The sequence below is a fragment of the Blennius ocellaris genome (assembly GCF_963422515.1).
Source record: "Blennius ocellaris genome assembly, chromosome: 4".
Classification (NCBI taxonomy): domain Eukaryota; kingdom Metazoa; phylum Chordata; class Actinopteri; order Blenniiformes; family Blenniidae; genus Blennius; species Blennius ocellaris.
This window is the reverse complement of record NC_137653.1, coordinates 22,758,948-22,778,663: the sequence shown is the minus strand read 5'-3', so window position 1 is coordinate 22,778,663 and position 19,716 is coordinate 22,758,948. Positions and strand designations below refer to the sequence as shown.

The following is a 19,716-nucleotide window of genomic DNA, read 5'->3' as shown; positions in this document are numbered from 1 at the left end:
TACTGCAGTGGATGGAAGGGTGGGATGAGACTTCATGGGCTCAGTACGAGTACACGTGAAGAAAATGTCTGTATTTTCACAAAAGTCTAATAATTTTGACAGAAAATTATTACAGTGTCAACAATTCTATTTATACTTTCTGGAGCAAATTACAGTGGGATTTCCCCCAAAACTTCTCCTGTAGCTGTTGCTTTATGCATGTTATTGAGGAGAATGCTGGTTTAATAGCAACGAGGTACTGGCTCTCGTGGCAGCATCTCCGACATCGCAGCTCAGATCTCAGTCTTGTGTTGTGTCCACTACACTTACAAAGTTTTTTTTTATTGTTTTTTTTTTTTTTTTTTTTATCAATATTTTCTTTGACATTTTTATAATTTGTTTGCTGGTTTGGCTGAATTGGAGCCTCTTGTGGGCCGGTTTTATGTTTGACATCTCGGATGTAACACCGTGTAGATAAAATGTGCCGCGAACAAGTTCAAAACATACAGATTTTATCAACTTTAGAACAAAAAAAAAAATCACCGGTTTCTTTCAATCACTTAGATACTGTTAAACATCAGGATTTACACACTATATATAATATATATATATAATATATATATATATATATATATATATATATTTTTTTTACATTGTAAATACTTTGTTACTATTGTTTTTACTATAAGGACAGAAGAATTTCACCAAACTTCGTCCTTTGACCCCATAAAGTCCTGTCTTATTTCAGTAATGCCTTGAAAAGGGATCTACGTGGTATGTATGTCATATATTGCAAAAGGCAAGAGTATAATTTTTCCGTGCCTCCAATTCAAGAAGACAGAATTTTAGATGTGGACCAAAATTCACTAACATTGTGTGGTTTACTAATTAAACATTTGGACTGAGAGCACTAATTATTTCATACCTGGTGGCCACAGTGCATAATCAGAAAAATCGAGGAGGAATTTAAAAAAATGACAAAGTCAATAAACTGCGCGGCTGAAATACTACAGGTGGGAACAATGATGGAAAAAGACGACAATGAATCAAAGCCAGCCTTTGCTGGACACCAAACATTACATATCTAATGTACATGAAGAACGAAAAGAGTTTACAACCTAGACGGTGGACAGACGGTGGTTCTAATGTGAGGTTGCTTTGTTCTTTGCTGTATATTAGGGATTAAGGAATAAATCAACACAAATAAACATGGAGGTATTTTGTTTCATCCATTTTGGTGCTATAAGCTTGAGTACTTCTTTGTTGATGGACAGAAGAAGAAACAGACATATTTGGTAAATATAATACAGCCCCTGGCAAAAATGACGGGATCACCAATCTTGGATTTATTCAGTTGTTTAATTATGTAGGGAAAAAAATCAGCTCACAGACCTGACACAAAACTGAACTCATTTAAAATGGCAACTTTCTGAAACACTAAAAGAAATTGAGAAAAAAAAACAAATTGTGGTAGTCAATAGCGATTGCTTTTTAAAATCAAGCAGTGGGAAAAAAATATGGATTCGCTCAATTCTGTGGAAAGAATTATGGAATCATGGAAAAACGAACAAACAAAAAAAACACTACTACACGCCACCAGCGCTTTGTCGCACCACCTCTGGCTTTCAAGACTGAGGCAAGGACTTAACAAGTGACAAACTTGTGCATTTATTGAAGACGTAATGACTGCCGTCTCCCCAGTGCCTTTACCTGGCATGCAGCCGCAGATCATCAATGACTGTGGGAATGTGGACGTTTTCTTCAGGCAGTCGTCTTCATCAACCTCAAGTTCCTGTCTCGTCACCTTGCCCAATGCAGATTGCCGATTCATCACTAAAGATGACTTTCCTCCAGTCATCCACAGTCCACCATTGCTTTTCCTCAGCCCATTTTAACCTTGTTTTCTCTTCTGTTTCGGTGTTAATGACTGCTTTTGTTTAGCTTTTCTGGATATAAATCCCGTTTCTATTGGACGTCGACTCCAGTTTCTGCCCATTTGCATTTTCAGTTTTCAAGACATATTGCTTCAAGTTTTCTGTCTTGGTGTTTTGATGTCTTCCTTGGTGTACCAGTATGCTCGCCTTTTACAACTTTCCCATTTTGTTTGTACTTGGTCCACATTTGAGATGATTTACCTGCTTTAAGAAGTTTGATAACCCTCTCCTTTGTTTCAACGGCATCTGTGGTGTTGGAGCCATGATTCATGTCAATCCACATGGTGCAGCAGCTCTCCAAGGTGTGAGCACTCCTGTTTAAGTGCAGACTAATGAGCACATGTCATCTGATGCAGGTGTTGGTTTTGGAAATGGAAATTTGCAGGGTGATTCCATACTTTTTTTCCTCAAAATTGAGTGATTCCATATATTTTCCCCCACTGCTTGATCTAAATAAAGCAATTGTAATTGACTACCAACGTTTTTTCCCCCGGATTTCTTTTATTGTTTCTTAAAACCAGGAAGTTGTCTGTGATCTGATATTTTTTAAATTTTAAAATAAACAACTGAATGAACAACCTCCAAGACTGGTGATGCCAGAATTTTTGCCAGGGGTTGCATTTCACCATGTTGTAATAACTTGTATTATCTATCATCATTGCGATATAAACTCTGTTGTTGTGGAATATTTGGCTCTCGTGTGTAGATGGTGAAAGTTTTCTCTCTGGTTTCGATCAGCAGTCTTGTAAAAATAGAAAACATAACCTCACTTCAGACTAAGTCTGTCCGTCTCGTCCTCATTATAGACAGAAAAAAAGCTCTGAATTGCAGCTTTTTATTAACACAAGACAAACCCGTGTGAATTACTGCTCCTGGCACATTGCAGCAAACTTTGACTTTGTTAAACCGTAATCGCGTGCAGTTTAATTTCTGAACACTGAAACTCGAAGGCTTCAGTAAAGTACCGATAATATTAACGACATCGCTGAGAAAAGAGCAGTCTGTACCATCATGTATAAAAATACTGAGTTGATTTACAGTATGTGAGAAAACACCCTCGTACTATTTGCCGCCGTACCAGACAGAAATATAATTAGCTGAGATGGTTTTCTTCAGGCACCAGATATGTGCAATATGTGGTGCAGCAGTCGCGTTGTGTCCTGATGTCGCAGAGGGAGCGTTCCTCCCCTGAGACGGGTGTGTTTTACCTGTAGACAGTAGCAACAGGCGCAGAGCCGGTGTGTAAAATGTGACCCGTCATGAACAGAAAGCAGATGTCGTCGAACAGGCCCGGCCTCGTGGAGTCTGCCGCTTGACTTTTGTACACGGAGCTAATGAAGACCTCAACGGTAAACCAGAATTTGCAGTTGATTTGCATGAGTAATGCTGACTTAGCTCGACTGCCGACACTGCCCAGCTCTCTCATGAATGGGCCAACACGCCCTGTCTATTAGCAATGGAAACAACGCTGTCTGTCGACGAGTTTTGTTGTGGCTTGCAAGACGTTTCAGTAGGTGACTACCCGGGGCGTGCTGAATAGGAGGCACGCATGAAGAGAGAGGGGGAAGACGAGCAGGAGTGAGAATGAAAGACACTAAACAAGAAGTGAAACTCTACGCGTGCTTATTTTGTTCCAGGCCGTAGATCGGAGGGGGGAAAAAATCATGAGAAAAAGTCTAATTATGGATATGAGGAGTGATGTGAAGAAGGCGTGTTGGAGGTGTGAGTCTGTGTAAACTGCAGTAGCAGAGGTTCATGTGTGGATCAGATGAGATGAGCAAAGCTCTGCATGTTTATTCATGTTTATTTCCGTGTGGCTGTGGCTCGGTTGGTAGAATGATTGTCTCCCAATCACACGTTTGCAGGTTTGATTCCCGTCCACGTGTCGAGGTTGAACTCCAAACTGCTCCCAATGGACTGGACTGGTCTCTATTGGTGTGTGAATGCATGTGTGAATGGGTGAATGTGACTAACGACGTAAATGCCTTTGGTACTGCTCAAGCAGTTGAAAAGTCTTTTTTCTTCTTTGCACAATGAATCTCAAAACGCTTGAGCTCTGTCTCCATGTGGACGGGGGAAACTCTGCCACTCAGCGTGGGTAAATAGTTCTTCTGCACATGTGCGAGTAGATGGACAATAACAACAATGGCGGCCACCGGAGCAGCATGACTATTCCCATTGGACTTGGTAGGCTTAATAGTTAATAGTCTCTCGTAGAAACAAGTCAACTTGTCTGTCTGTCCATACAAATATCAATGAATGCTAATGTTTTTAGTGTATTGTTCTCTGTATACAAGTGTGTATAAACAACAAACAGGACCAACCCGTGGCCTGGCATGCTAACGACATCGTTTTACGCATTTCAGACATTTCTGTGTAAACAAAAGGTTGCCGGGTTCACGCGTAGCTTCTGAGCGTAAATGTAAAAGCGGTGTGTTTTCACTTGAAACGTTGTCGTGTAAACGTGGCATATGACTTTTCCATCCCTTTCTTGTAGCGTGATCACAGTGTGCGGCTACTGTCGGTGCCTCATTGCACATCACATCCCAGAGTTCAGCTCGCCACTGTTAAACATTTACTATTTACTGTTTACAGCCCGCACCTGGAAATTTACGGCACCTGTTGTAAACGGTGCAAATACGGCTCGGTTTAAGCAATCGGCTGTACCCAGTTTATTGGATAGTTTTCTAAAAGCCTTTTCATGTCGTGTGTATGGAGAGCGTGATGTACAAGCTTTTAATGTGTTGACCGATCAATTCCTCACACCGAAAACAACTCCTAGTGAGAAATGAGTAAATCAATCTTTTCATATCCTGCCACAGAGAGGAGCCGGCCCGCGCCTCTGAGTGCATTTCTGTGTACTTTATGTGCAATTGTATGCCGTGATTGAAGGGCTAATTCAAAGAATTTTAATCACTCCGACCAGCCCTCTTGCAGTGTCATCTTTTTTGCAAATGCCCCATAAAATGAATAGATGAGCAGTCTCTTTTTAGAGCATAATGGCTACATTAGAATATGAGATGGATTGTAGAGGGAAATGCTGTATCCTTCATGCACTCTCTCTCTCACTCAGTGGCTCTGATCTCTTTTATCAATAGTGTGAAAGACTTTCCAGGGCAAAGTGAAGTGTTCAGTTGAACCTCACACGCACACGCATGAACACACACACACACACACACACACACACACACACACACACACACACACACACACACACACACACACACACACACACACACACACACACACACACACACACACACACACACACACACACACACACACACACACACACACACACACACACACAGAGGGATGGAAAAAGCAGAGGTGAGACCGCTTCTGAGCGGCGAATCGTTGCGTAACTGTCGCAGCATCGACACGAGCTGAGCTAATGTGTGATTTCATGCCGCGCGACCAATAATAGATTTGTTTTGTTTGTGTTTAAGTCTCTCCACCTTCATTGATTGCAACACCACGCCCTCCTCCACAGATTCACTGTGACGGCTCTTTTTCCAGCGGGTGAGATCATGCTATTGGAGGCTGTGCGCCGCTCTCATCAGGGTCAACCACACGCTGCCAGTCAATATGTAAACAATGGCGGAGACAGTTTCTCACTGGCTAACTGACATTTGCCGGGCTGATGATTCATGCCGAGAGATGCCGCCTCTCAAAGTATTTTCAGGGCACACTGTACTTACAGTGGTTTGAGTAATTCACACGGTGATCTTTGTCCGCCACACTCCGACTTCTGCTGTGTATGAATATAATGCAGGATATTCCAGGTAACCTGCCTCTTGTTTGGACTCTGATCCACAAATAGGCTTCAGTAATCCCGGTCATGCATCACACGACAAAAAACAAGTTCTTACGTAAACAGACTTGCTGCTGACTGAAGAGGCTTGTGTTTTGTCATTAGGTTTGTGAGTATGAGCAGGATGACTGTGCACATGTGTCGGTACATGGCTGGATCCTGCACTGCTAAAAATACAACAAGACTGTACTTTCTGAAGCAGACTAGGGGCTAAATCACAACTTGAATTCGTGAGGATTAGCGATAAGATATGTCTTCATGTGCAGTTTTTATTATTTGTATTTTTTTAAAGTAATTAGCTTTTACATTGTGTATTAATATTACAGAGAAAGGCTGCATGGCATTAGTCAAACATTAGCCAGAGGTTACATACAGCCCAATTTCATCTTGACTGGGTCGGACCGGTTAAATAATGCAATATCGATCTTAAAATTCAAACTTTAAAGTTTTTCTTTGTTGTGGCACAGAGCGTACCTGATAAAAATGTCTATATTTTCCACAAAAAACAAACGATTAGTACCAAAACATTTGCGCAATCTCAGCATAAAGAAAATTTCAATGACACATTCTCATCCAAAATACAGTGAAACGTCCAAACAACTTCTCCTATAGTTATTCAATTCTTTTTTTTTTTTTACAAACTCACCCTGACAGCATGGCTTCAAGGCTAATTCTAGTTTGATATCTTTCATGGCAGCGTCACTAATAACTTGTCTTGGGTCTCAGTGCCGTGTCCGCTACTCTTAGGACTTTTGTTGAAAAGACCATGTCTTTGCTTGGTGGTTTGGTTTCCTCTTGGTGGCTGGTTTTGGTGCCGAGGCTTTATGTTTGGCACAATGACATGAAGTTAATGTCTGTACTTTCCGAATAACCGAAAAGTCTCTTGCTCATAACTTCTTGGACCCGGGTTTGTCCTGATGCAATTATTCCCTTGTTGTTTTTGTCCTATTTCTTCGATTTTCTTTGTGCTTCTGAAATGTGTGTTGACCAGCATCAATTGCAGTAGTGCTTCATCTCAATGGCCACACATGTAAACAGCCCAGCATGAATCCTCAGTGCATGGAGATGTTGTGTATGTTGCGAATGTTGATATTGGATATATGCAGCCCTTGTTTCACAGCTTTTTCCGCAATTAACTAATCTTTTGGCACGTTTATTGTTTGTATTTGTTCTTCCTCACATGCGGAGTTAAATTTGATTTGGTCACATCTTCCCTCATATATCCTAAACTTGCCCACAAAGAACTGTTGTACCAGCCCTTCAGCTCTTGTACAGTGCTAGTTAATCTCTCTGAGCACAAGATTTTATCGCTTCTTCGCAACTCTTTCAGGCTTTAATCAAATCTTTTCGGGCTAAACTCCACCAGCCCCGACATTGTCAGTTTTGATGCAAAATGAAGGACTTCAACATCAAAATAGAAATAGTTCCTTTTTTCAACTGATGGTAAAATATGTCCCGCCGTGATCAAACTGGAGATAAAAAGATGCATGGGATTGGATTCCAGCGTGCTGCAAAATTAGATCTCATTTCTTAACGGCTGTCGAGCCTGTTTATATAATTAGAAAAATTATATTTCAGTATCTTTGGAGAAAAGCTATCTGCAATCTTACAGTGAGGATGACGAGCATGAGTCAAAACAAAAATAAACCATTCAGACAATGTAGACTTGGTTTTTACATTCTGATTGGCCGTCAGTATAGTAACAGTATTGATGTCAGCTGTTGAGTAAGATCTGAGAAATGTAGTATTTTTCCAGTAAAAACAGGAGTGTATTTGCCTTGTGCAATGTATTGTGGGACTTTTGTGCGATGTCATGCAAACATTTGCTGCCAGAAGTCTGTTCAGTGCTTGTAGAAACGACCCTGTGAGACGAATAGACGGCAAGTTGTGGGATTTAATCTCAGTGTACAGGTCAAGAGTGTGACGGTCACACTGTCGGGAAGCTTTGTTTACACAAACTAATATTGCCTCCATTATGTCAAATGAAATGGAATGAAAATAAAATATACAGACCATAAAATATTGTCCACGTCTCAAATAGACGCTTGTCAGGTGAACTGGTGACTGAAGCAGGAGTGTCAAACACATTTTAGTTCACATTCAGTCCAGATTCATCTTGACTGCACCAGACTGGGACAATGATGTCATGATAACTTTGGAATTTAAACTTTAAAAGATTTCTTTGTTGTGGCGCAGAGTGTACTTGATGAAAATGTTTATATTTTCACAAAACCAAACAATTACTTCCAAACGTATCTACAATGTCAACATGAAGTCAATCACCGTTTTCTTTGCGATTTTTACAATTTGCTCCGTGGTTTGTCGGGCCAAGTTGGAGCCTCTTGGATTTGGCCCACGGTCCTTATGTTTGACAGCCTTGATCGGAGGTAACCGAGGTGTGAGTGAGTGAATGGGTGATTGGTCCAGAACATAGGAAAGATTAAGTGGCTCGATGGATGAATGTTAACGGGACGGCACGAGATTGCTTTTAAATAACCGTTATTGTTTCAATAATGAATTGCCTAATCTGCTTTTTATGATGTTTTGTCGATACGGCAGCATGGTGGAGAGGCCTTTAGCTTTTTTGAGTGGCTGGCTTCTGTCCCAAATTGTTTAATAGGAGATATCCAATTAAACATCTGTGCTGTATTCTGGAGTTTTACAATGAAAAAGATGATGACGAAAAGCCTAAATCTCAATTCCATTTCAATCGTGGATACATTTTGCTTGTAGATGCCGTCTTCCTGTTGTTGCTTCTTCACATTTGTGCACCCAAATCATTTTTTCCCCCTCTGTGTCTGTGTAAAGACACGTGGCGGTGAGGTTACAGCAGGCGAAGGAGTTTCTTTGCTTTCATGTTGTGAGAGTGAAACCTCAGATATTTTTCTGCTCTCTCCACTTGTGCTAATGTAAATGATTTGCATGGAGTTTGTCCCTGCTGATTAAGGCTGTTTGGACTGCTCCTCTCTGGAAGCATGCCAATTGAATTTTCTGCCTTCTAACACGCTCGGAGAGTGGGGAATATGGTTCTCGTCGGGCCTGGAGGCTTGATCTCTCCTCCTAGCCTCCCTCAGTCCTTTCACATCACTCTGACAATTAGTGAGCTCGACCATCCCCAAATGACACACGTAATTAAAGAGTTGGCATTATAATTACAATGTGTTTATTGTCTGTTTATGGGTTCTGTGCAGCACATCACGCACAGGGAGATTTCTGTGCTGTAAATGGACTCGGGGCTGTTAATATTACTTTGTGGTAAACGCGATTTCATGCGGTTAACATCTCGACGCCTCCTTTATCAGCCCTGTGACGGCAGTTCTGTTTGTGGCACGCTGCGATGCAGCGTTTGGCCAATAGCAACGGAGGCTGGCACCGGAAAAAAACAAATTATTTAGTCATGGGCTTTTAACGGGCACAACGGTAAATGCATGTTAAGTAAATGATGCAATTTATTCCCATCTCCTCATTTGCCCAGGCTGGCTGCCACGGGGACTTCTGCCAGCTTTTAAATAAGTGGTACCCAGATGGCACTCGCATGATGCCCACTTGGTTACAAAACGGTGTCGGGGAATAAAGGCCTGCCATGACAGCCAACGGGTCAGCTGGTGAGCCTGTTGCTTTTGCACTGGGGAAGTGTGCACATGGGTTAATGTGGTGTCACTGCGAATGCTCCGGATTCCTCGGAAAACGTTGCATCTCAGATGTCCTGACCGAGTTGGAGAGGAGACATATTTCTGAGGAGGGTGGTTATTTTTATATATATATATATATATATTTTAGAATCCTGCAGCCATGGTTGAATATTTTGGACGTAATGCAAAACCTTTATTGCGTTTCGGGTGTCCATTTACACAATAATGGTGCTTGGAGTCACTGAAAACACAACTTTTTGAAAACACTTCCACGGGGGAAGTTTTGAAAATGCACCTTCTCCATGGAAATACCACATTTCTGAAATACTGCCGCTGCAAATGCGCGCCATTGTTAATGTTTATAGAGTTTTGTTCTCTGCACGCATGTGTGTGGTTTGATTACAAAAACAAACAGCACCCACTAGTGGTCCAACATGAAAATGTCATTTTTTTTCAGCGTTTCTGCCATTTCCGTGCAAACGGACATCATTTTCAAAACTATGTAAATGCAAAACCGGTACATTCTCACTTGTGTAAACAGGGCCTTAGAAATGACAGATGATGGCAGGTGATCAGATGATGAGTCCATTTTGAACAGGACTTGTTCCTCTCCTCTCCTCTCCTCTTCCTCCGCAGCTGTACCAGTCCATCCATGGCTTCCCCCCCCCCCCCCCCCCCTCTCTCTCTCTCTCTCTCTCTTTTTAGTCTCTTATTTTTTGAAGAAGTGGTGAACTGTGTCATCTACAGCCACTAACAGCCCACAGCTGCAGCAGCTCCAGCCACCGCTGCAGATCGAGGGACAATGTGGAACTGATTTTCCAGCGCCGACAAATAAATAAACAAAGCCTTTAGAAAAAAAAAAAGAAAAAAAGAAAGAAACAATACCACAAACAACACGCAGCTTATGCAAATGCGGTGTGAAATGTGCTGGCGAATCGATAAGCTCTATTTGTGTACAAAGAGACTATAGGACAAGAGTGACCATTTTACAAGCTAACTTTTATTATCTGCGGTAGCGACCCTGGAACATCTGTGCAGGACGCACTGAATTGAACCCACACACCATGATGAAACGCGCTAACTATTTGTTGCTGATTTGTGACATGAAGCAGTTCGGCGGTGGTGGGGAGTGTTGTTTTCTGCCGCGTGAGACGCCAGATGTTTGCGGCAAAGTTTTCAGTCACTGTGGTGGGAGAGGAGGGTCAAACTGTCAGTAGGTTAAAGGTTGAACTAAAAAAAAAAAAAAAAAAGCTGCAGCACCCTCACAGTTAATTGGACATGTGATAGTCTTCGCTAAATGTAACTCATAATGTTAAGCACTTTCACTCAGAGACCAGTTTTTGCAAGGCGAGACAATTTCACTCGTGGGATCTGTTTTTTTTTCTCATGAATGAAAAATGGAATCCTAACAGCCCGTCCCATTGTTTAGCTTTTTCTCCCAGTCACCTTGTAATTGTTTCTGTGTCATAAGCAGCTATTAGTATTGCTCGAAAATGGTAATGCTTTGAGAGACTCATCTCTTGCAGAGAATGGCTCTCTATCACACTCTCACATTCTTTTAAAAGGGAAAAGGAAGATGAATTTTGCCCATAAAGGCTGTATCACAAGGGCTTTTTATCCTAAATGGCTCTGGGGATTGTTATCTGTGGGAAGTGTGTCCTGCCTCCGTCGTGTTCAATCAAGTGTCCACTTAGCTGTGACTGGGAGTAATTGTTCCCAAGTGGGCCACACACTGACCTGTTAATGTCTGCGTTGACCCTGTAACCTTGTCAGCACGTCTTAGGGAGGAGTTTAAATCATGTGGATCTCCTCCGCATCTTTGCGCTACCGGGTCAAGTGGGCGTCGGTCCTGAAAGACCACTCTCTTGTAATTGTCCCCAGCAGCATGGGTCAGCGAGGGGTGTTCCCAGAGATCGGCTCTTATTACATGTGGAACTGGGAGTGGTGTGGCTTAATGGGTCAAGCCATTGATCCGATACAGCCCGAGTGTCCCCGGCTGCAGTCACACTCTGTGCCAGAGCCACACAATGTGTAAAGTTAGCGACTTGTCATTTTTTTTTTTTTTAGATGAGGCACCCAGAGCCCGAGTGTATCTGCATCTCTCATTTATGTGTGGTTTATTATTTTTATCTCTCAATTTGAACAAGTTAGTTGAGTTCTTTCTTATTGTTTGAGGTGCAGCACTGTGATAACGCGGCTTCTATTTTGTATTTGATGTTCTAACTTGGTGAAAGTGATGAATCGCGACTCACTCCTTTTGAACAAGGGACGAGTGTGAATTAGATAAACAGGCTGTGTGCAGGACTTTTGATAGCGATAAACACAATCACCTAAATAGATTTTGTTACTTTCTTTGAGTTTTGAGATTTGTTTGTTCAAATAACAGTGTTGCTTCTCTTGCCCCTAATTTAAACCAACTTAATTTTTTTAGTGTTTTCTTCTATTACGTGCATGTCCGCAGTTTCAGAAGATCGTGCAGTTTGATGACTATGTTTGGTTATTTTTCGGTGATTTTTGTGCTGCTGACTTCTACCCTGTGGCCACCACATATCACATATTTGGTGCTGTCAATGCATAGTACAAGATCTATTATATTGTGCAGCCCCATGTCTTTGAAGAGCTGCTATAGGTGCTCAGGTCCTATACAATCTTAATTAAAGAGATGCAAGAAACATTGGCACCTTTTTTTACACCACTGTTACCGTTAGTTCAAACTAGGGATGTGTGGGACAAGTTGATTAATCGACGTGAGTTGGCACCAGAAATATTTGGCCCCTCTTTACACGAGAATGTTTTCAACTGTAAAAGCAAGACTTTCATCCTGCTTTGGGCTGTCGAAGCCATTAAAAGCTTTTTGAAAACGGCTCCCTCGGCAGAACGTTTCAAAAACTAACTCTGTCTCTGTGTAAATGGGAGAAAATGCAACTTTCTGAAAACGTTTGGGCTCAGTCTCTGTGGACACGGTGGAAATGGTGATACTACGAATGAACGCCGCAGCCTCGGTGCAGTAGTAGATGGACAATAACCATAATGGCAGCCTCCAGAGTGTCATGACTCCCAGTCCATATATTCTCTTGGGACTTGGTGGGTTTATACTTGACAGTCACCCGGCATAGCAATCCAACTTCGTCTATCCATACAAATGTCCATGTACTCCCATTGTTAATGTTTCTAGCGTATTGTTCTCTGCATACGTGTGTGTGTGGTTTGTCTGTGGCATCTTTAAGACAGCGTCGTGGCAAGTTGGATAAATATCCATTGATAAAACAAGTGCTGTTTGTCAGAATGTTGATTTAGAAGATGGAAACAAGCCAGCATGTTGGCTCTGTCAGATTCATCAGAAGCATTTTTGTATATTAACCTTTACTGAATGATGTGTTGCTGCTGTTTAGCAGTGATGGTTATAAGACTCAGGTTGACATCATTACTCTGAGACTCTGATCCGGTCTTGTCTGAGAAAATAATAGAGTTCATCCTGAGATTGACCTCGCAAGATCTGCTTCCATTTCACTTTGTCATAGGAAAGACTCAAGAATTGAGCAGAACATGCTGAGCCTGAATACACTGTGCAGTTAATTTTTTTACTGTTTTCAGACAGGTTTCATTTCTTTAACTGGTCAACGAGTCTTAATTTAAGTGTTTGCATACGCTACAGAATCCACAGAGACATGAATTGTCGGGAACAATTGTCGTTCAAACATGGTTCCTTCGCACAACAGTTTTCTTCACTACGACAAATTCAGGGAATCAATCAACAGTTATTTTCATGTAAAACTGTTCAACATGTTTATTGCAAAAACGTATTACTGAACCAATTCACAACTGCTAAAAATGAACAAAACGTTTGTGTCGAACTTTCACATCAGTCGTCGTGTCTTTGAATGTTATCAGATGTTCAGTGATTGACTTGGGTTGTTTGTTCTGCCAAAAGAGACCCCAGAACGCCCGTTGACACTGAGCGAGCGCTCATTTCCTACCCAGCCCTTTTTCTCCTCAACAAGGCTGGACAACCTCAAGTACCTGTCGGGTTTGCTTGGAAACACGCAAATGAGCTGCAATTAACACGCATGCTGAAAAGTGGCTGGACGTGGAGTTTCTTCTGAGACTGACACAGTTCGTAATGCGAGTGAAAAGGCAGGATTGCAACCACATGTTTCCAGAGAGGGAAAGTGTTGAGCAGCTGGCATGCAAAAGGCCACAATGTCAGATGTCTGAAACAGGTTGAGCTTCATGTCGGTACGTTTGATGACTGAGTGAAACCTCTTCATTTCAAGTGCTTAAAGCAAAAAAAAAAAAAAAAAAAAAAAAAGGCTGCTTGGAAGCTCCTGCTATTTTTGTATCTCACTCATAAATCCCCTCTCTTTGGAGTCTTCCCTTTGAGTCGGACTGAAGCTGGAGTGTTGTGGCGGACACTGCTGTCAGTGTGGCTGAAGTCACAGAGTGCCCTCTGTTGTTGATCTCACACTGAGAGGACCTTTAAGAGCAAGTGCTTCTTTTGTGGGCCACGGAGATACAATAGAGCGGCCATAAATCCATAGGGGGGGGGGGGGGGGGGGGGGGGGGGGTTGAAGAGGGGGCTGCCTGTTGGGATCAACATATTTTTGGGAGTAATGACAGGCATGCAACCGAGTAATCAGAAGGGTCTTATCTGGGGCCGATGGCAGACCCAGGAATGTGGACGGCTGTGGAAACAGCGCCCGCACTAATGGGGTTAGCTGGAATCCGAAAGGGTGAATTATGAGGAGCTGGGTTGTCGGTGGTGGGGGGGGGGGGGTGCAGTGGTTTGTTGTGTCTGGTCACAAAGCTGCGCCGCTGCCTGCAAAAACTAAGTTGTCGACTTGTTGTTTTTGACACGTTTTCCTACAGAGCGAGCCAATTAGAGGGAAGCCTTCGTTTGCCTTTGAGACGAAGCCACATCTGAACAGTGAGAGTCGAACACGCATATATCACAGGGCCAACGAGCCACACATGCAGCTCTGACTTGTGTGACAGCCACCAAACCAGAAGCCATCCATTCTGCTGCCTCATTTGCATGATTCCAAATGTATATGGAAGTCATTAGCATCTTTCCACTTGTTTATCTGGCCCCAGATGAATGGTTTGGAACACTGCACCAGGTTTTTAAATAAACAACATGTCCAACTTGTTTCAGATGTTTTGTAATGCTACAAGAGTTGCATCATTTAAGTAGAAAAAAAAAAAGTAGGAAATGTGGTTTCAAACTGAGGCAGGTCACCAATCAGACTTCTCAAACTTTTGCTCCTCTTCATCATTAGCAAACTTTGTCTGTCACAGTGACAAAGTTATAGCTATTCATCACATGTATATTTAATGTAAGCAGATCATTTGAAATGGCATGAAACGTATTGCCAATGTTGCATTGTAAGTAATAAATTTAGCACATGAAATAAACTTTCAAACTTTAAAAAAAAATGCTCCATCTCCATGTAAATGGCGAAAACGCTGAGACTGTGCACTGCCACCATGGCCGTACATTACGACCTCATATTACTGAACACTCATAATAAAAAAACACTCCAACCATTTAGGAGAGTTAGGAAAAGAATAAACTGGAGGAAAGCAGACAAATAGAACTTTACATCCATATAATAGTCATTCTGACGGACCCCAGGACTTCCTCAGGATGATCCATTCCGAAAAGATTCATCGGTGTCGCACACATTTGTAACTTGAGCTTCTTTGAAGACTGAAGAACAGATGGATATTTAAAGTTGAAGTTATTCTGAAAGAATTGGTAGAATTTCTCACATTTTATGACAATTCCCCAGTTGTTAAATCTAAATATATCTCATCAATCTTGCGGTAAAGTTGCTGGTTTATCTGCAGCAAAAAAGTTGCGCCAATCATACAAATGTTAACCTTAAAATGGTAAAAATGTAAATTTTTTTTAATGTGATTTTCAATTACTCATAAAATCTGTAAGTTTTAAGAAAAAGTGGAAAAATGTGGGTGTTCAAAGTGTTTTGATGTTCGGTGCGAATGTGTCATATTGCTGCGGTTGCCGCAGGTGCTCTCGCATGCTAATAGAGGGAAACAATGTGACAAGTTTACGGTTTTAAGGTGAGAAATGAACCACAGAAATCAGGTACTGTCATAGTTGTTTGATATTTCTCTTATGTGCATCCGTCGCCGCGGATCATTTGCTTGTGAGAGAGAGAGAGAGAGAGAGAGAGAGAGAGTGAGATAACTTGATATGCATGTAGGCCAGAAGAGGCCGAGAGGAATCGGTGCGTCAGGACTTTTTCAAATTATTTTGTGGCCTGGGTCGATCACGTTCACGCCTGCCAGTACTTATGTCATTTCTGTACGTGTGGGCTCCGTGGATCAGGGCAGGGGCTTTCCCCACCTTTTTTTTGTTTCCTGTTTGTAATCGTTGTATCTTTCCCCTTCCTTCCTCCCTCCCTCCCCTCTCTCTCGCTCTCTCTCTCGCTCTCTCTCTCGCTCTCTCTCTGTTTGTGTCCTCAGCAAAACCCCCGCGGGCCTGCCCTCCAGACTGCTAGCAGAATTCTCATTGGAGGAATGGGGTGCCCGTCGGCCCTGCACCAGTGATCGGGGTATGTGGCAATCCTCCCGCTAACCCCCCCCTCTCATTGCACACAGTGATGTGCAGCCTGTGAAGTGCCTCCAAAAAATGCTGCGAGATTTGAATATTTGTATGAAGTCCATGATTAGCCCGAAGCCGATCCCCACAGATGTGTTGTGAGCTTTTCATCAGTTTTACTGGTTTGCTTTTTAGCCCGCGGAGCGTGGACGTGAATGACAAACAGCCCGATAAGCGCTGCAGAGAGCTCCGGAAAAAAAAAATCTTAACTGCGATTTTTACTGACCAATATTGCAATTATTTTAAATGAATTAAACTCCAGGACAGCAGACCGGTTCCAGGCCTCTGAATCGCTGCCCATATTTTCCAGGGTGTGTTTTTTTTTTTTTTTTTTGTCGTCAACAATTTCTACAAAGGTCTGGGTCTCCTCTTGTCAATGGCTGTTTTCCCAGTTGTAGAATCAGCTCAGGCCATCAGAGCTACTTCACAACCTCCAACCCCGCAGCTCCCAATTCAGACCTTTTAAATGGAAACACTTAAAACAATGATATGACTCGGTTACGTTCAACTGGAGACCGCTGACTGGGATCAACCATCTGTCCTCTTGCTCACTGCAGATGGTTCACATATCAGAGTAACACTGAAATAATTTTCTTATATACTTTACTTACTCTGAAAATGTCCTTTAAACTTTGAAGCTAATTTGCATACAGCTCAATTCAGTTTGAAACAACAGTTTCGAGTGTGTTGAGAGTATTTCATAAAAAGTAGGTTCTGCAGTGATCGAGGCTGGATAACTGCTCTAACTGACATACATCTTGGTCTTGTAAATGGCTTCATTAAACCTTATTTCGGTGCTGCATAAAATATGGTAATATTAATATATTATACTAAGGTAGATATCAAGGTATGTTCTTGCCTTTCCACATTTTTTAGACAAATCATATTGTTGAATTCCGAATGGGTTACATGACTTTTTATATCCCTAAGAGCAACAGAAGCTCAGCAACTCGCAAAACAAAACAAAACCAAAAAAAATCAATTTGAACTTAACTGTTTATTTAAAATATTTACTTTGAAATGTAAACATTGTGCAGTTTTGTCCCAATATGTTAGTTGGGTTTGCAGTGCTCATTTACACGATTGAGTAAATGTTTTCAGTTGTACCAAAGTTAATAATTTGGCCCTAAAATCATGAAACTTCTGCAGCATCACTCGACAAGGTTATATAAAAGGTTCTGGTTGCTGCAACAAATCACTTTTTTTTTTATTGTGCCACTGTGATTTGGTTCGTAACAGCTTCCCTCTTCACACTGTCCAATCAGACTTCATATACAGGTGAATTGTTTTGTTTTGTAATGGGTGGATGGCACATGGTCAGTAGCTAATGTACTGTACAAATCTGGGTGAAGATTTCAGGCTTCTCTGAAATGAGTAATACTGATCCCACCTTGAAACACCAACAAGAAAACATCAGTTTGGTTCCACATTTGCTCTACAGCAGAATACAATGATATCAATCACACAGCCAGTGTCAAAGGGGATTTTAATGGATAATTCCCAATTAGGAGTAACGGTATGGCCCCAACAGAATCCTGTTTTCAGCATCATGTAGTCTGTTTGGGATTACAGCAGATTCAAAGCCAGCTTTTATTCTCAGAAATTCTTAGTGCTTAAAGGTGTTTAAAAAAAACAACTTTCTGTTGAATTCCTTTAAAAGCCGCACATTTATCAAGAACACATGATGCTGCCTTAGATGTCAAGGGTTAGAACTGATAAACAATTACTAATAACACCAGATTTGTTGACAGCGTTCTTTCTTTCTTTCAACATTTTGTGACTCTTTCCTCAGGCTACGGCACAGTGCTCTCTGCCTCACTCCTGACTGGGGATTGTGTCAGTTTTGTAGAAATATGGCCACATTTTCATCAACTTCAAGTATTTGCTCATTATCAGTGTCAATATATGGTGACTCGACGTTTTCCTGTATAAATGCTGTTTGAGGGCCACAATTTTCCAAAGCTCTTCATCCTTGCCAGCGTGTGGCAAAGTGTTTTCGGTGTGAAGGTGAAATGCTTGTTTTAGTTTTCTGATTAATCGTATGTCACGATATTAATTGCCCACTTAAAATCTGATCCATTTCTCAACATCTCTTCATATATCAGATTGCCCTCTGCTTGATTGTTGCACCATCAGCTCCTTTGTGTTCGCGACTCTCCTTTGTTTTTAATATCTTTGGCGTACAGTAGCCTCCCTGTCCCTCCGCTCACCTCTGCCTGCCCCGGCAGCTCTGATTGGCTGAGCACTTTCTGCACTATCGTCTGGCTGCTCGCCAGCCCCGCTGCCAGTGGCTGCCGTGCCCCCTGATCAGAAGAGAATGTGACATTTGTGCAGAGGTAATGGAATCTGCGTGCAATTAAATCTCTGACTGTGAAGAGGAGTCTATCCCCCCCCCCCCCCGCCCCCCCATCTCCTGCCATTCCCAGCAGCAGGGGGGGGGGGGTCAGGCGCGATGATGAAACCGTCCCAGCAGGCCGCCTCGCTGCACTGTTTCCCAATCTCCATGTCAGATTGTATTTTTTTTTTTCTTTAAAGTTTGCAGCACTAGCCTCGCCTCAAACTGCCAATTAATTACAGAAAGCATCCATTAGGAATCTCTCCAAATATTGTACAAGAATTAATATTCAATTATAAAAATTGCATTACGTGGCGACAGCGGCGGCAATGTTTTAATGAATTCTGCTGCAGGTGACAGTTGTTATTTTGCAGCCGTGGGATGGCTGAGCATATTTAGATGTGTTTTCTTTAAGTAGGAGGGCCAACGGAGCGGGAGCAGAGAAGAAAGAGAAGCAGAGGGCAGATTCATGCATGGCTGAGAGGAGGGTCATATCTCTCTGTTGCCCTGCCACTACACTTAACGCCTCATTTGTGGGCTTTGTGGCCAATGGCTTGAGTCTGTGATCTGTTGCCATAAAAGGCAGCTTTTTCCTCCATGCTGATGGGGCACTTGCTTGTGGGTTAATACCAGACCCCCCTCTACAGGCAGACTCATATCTAATGGATATGTGTATCCCATCAGGATGGCTCATAAACATAAAGCTCTCTGCAGCCGCCGTGCCTCAGTGGAGCTAGCAGAGAAGGACAGAGCCAACTCCATACAGGCATTTCCCCCGAACCCGGGGAGGAGGAGTGGCTCCTATCTGCAGTCCTCGTCCACACCGGGTGGGACGGAGGTGCAGGATATCCCGGTCAAGGTTTGGAGAGATCCTCCCTTGTAGCTCATGGCCTGTGTCCATATGACCACGCCACTGGATACAATATTCAGCATGAACGCAGAGTTGGTGGTGTTTATTTTTTACATCCTGCTGCTGGATGTCATATTATTCCATTTGAAAAAAAAAAGGATTTTGTTGCATTGAGCCTCTCTGTTAATGTATTTACTCATGATGAATTATTAATGGCAGAATGTTGAAGGGAGTGTTGTCTCTGATATTACAAGGGTCAGTCTGTCTCCTCGTCTTCCTCCAACCAAGGGTTAATTTGAAGCAACAGTCAAATGAACCTCCCCGTTTCCTCGCTGCACCGAGAGTCATGATATAAAAGATTGCAGGGTCTTAACATTACTCACAACATTGTGCTAAATAAACACGCGCCCATTCCTCTCGGCTCTCTCTTGTTTTGCTCTGCCGCAGATGGCTTTGGTGCGTTTTGTGATAAAGAGAAAGAGGCTTCGCTCGGGGAAGGAGGGGAAAAAAGAGGCTTCCTCCATTAGTGTCATTCGAATGGTGAATTAGA

The 19,716-nt window shown here is 42.3% G+C and overlaps 1 protein-coding gene across 3 annotated transcripts in view; it reads left to right on the top strand.

Moving 5' to 3' along the window:
- foxp1b (forkhead box P1b) overlaps positions 1-19,716 on the top strand; it is a gene marked incomplete at its 3' end in the record, with an annotated part of 199,229 nt that overhangs the window by 12,405 nt on the left and 167,108 nt on the right. For all 3 annotated transcript variants that reach the window (XM_080495079.1, XM_080495078.1, XM_080495077.1), the window contains exon 3: positions 15,846-15,934. The remainder of the gene's footprint in view (positions 1-15,845; positions 15,935-19,716) is intronic.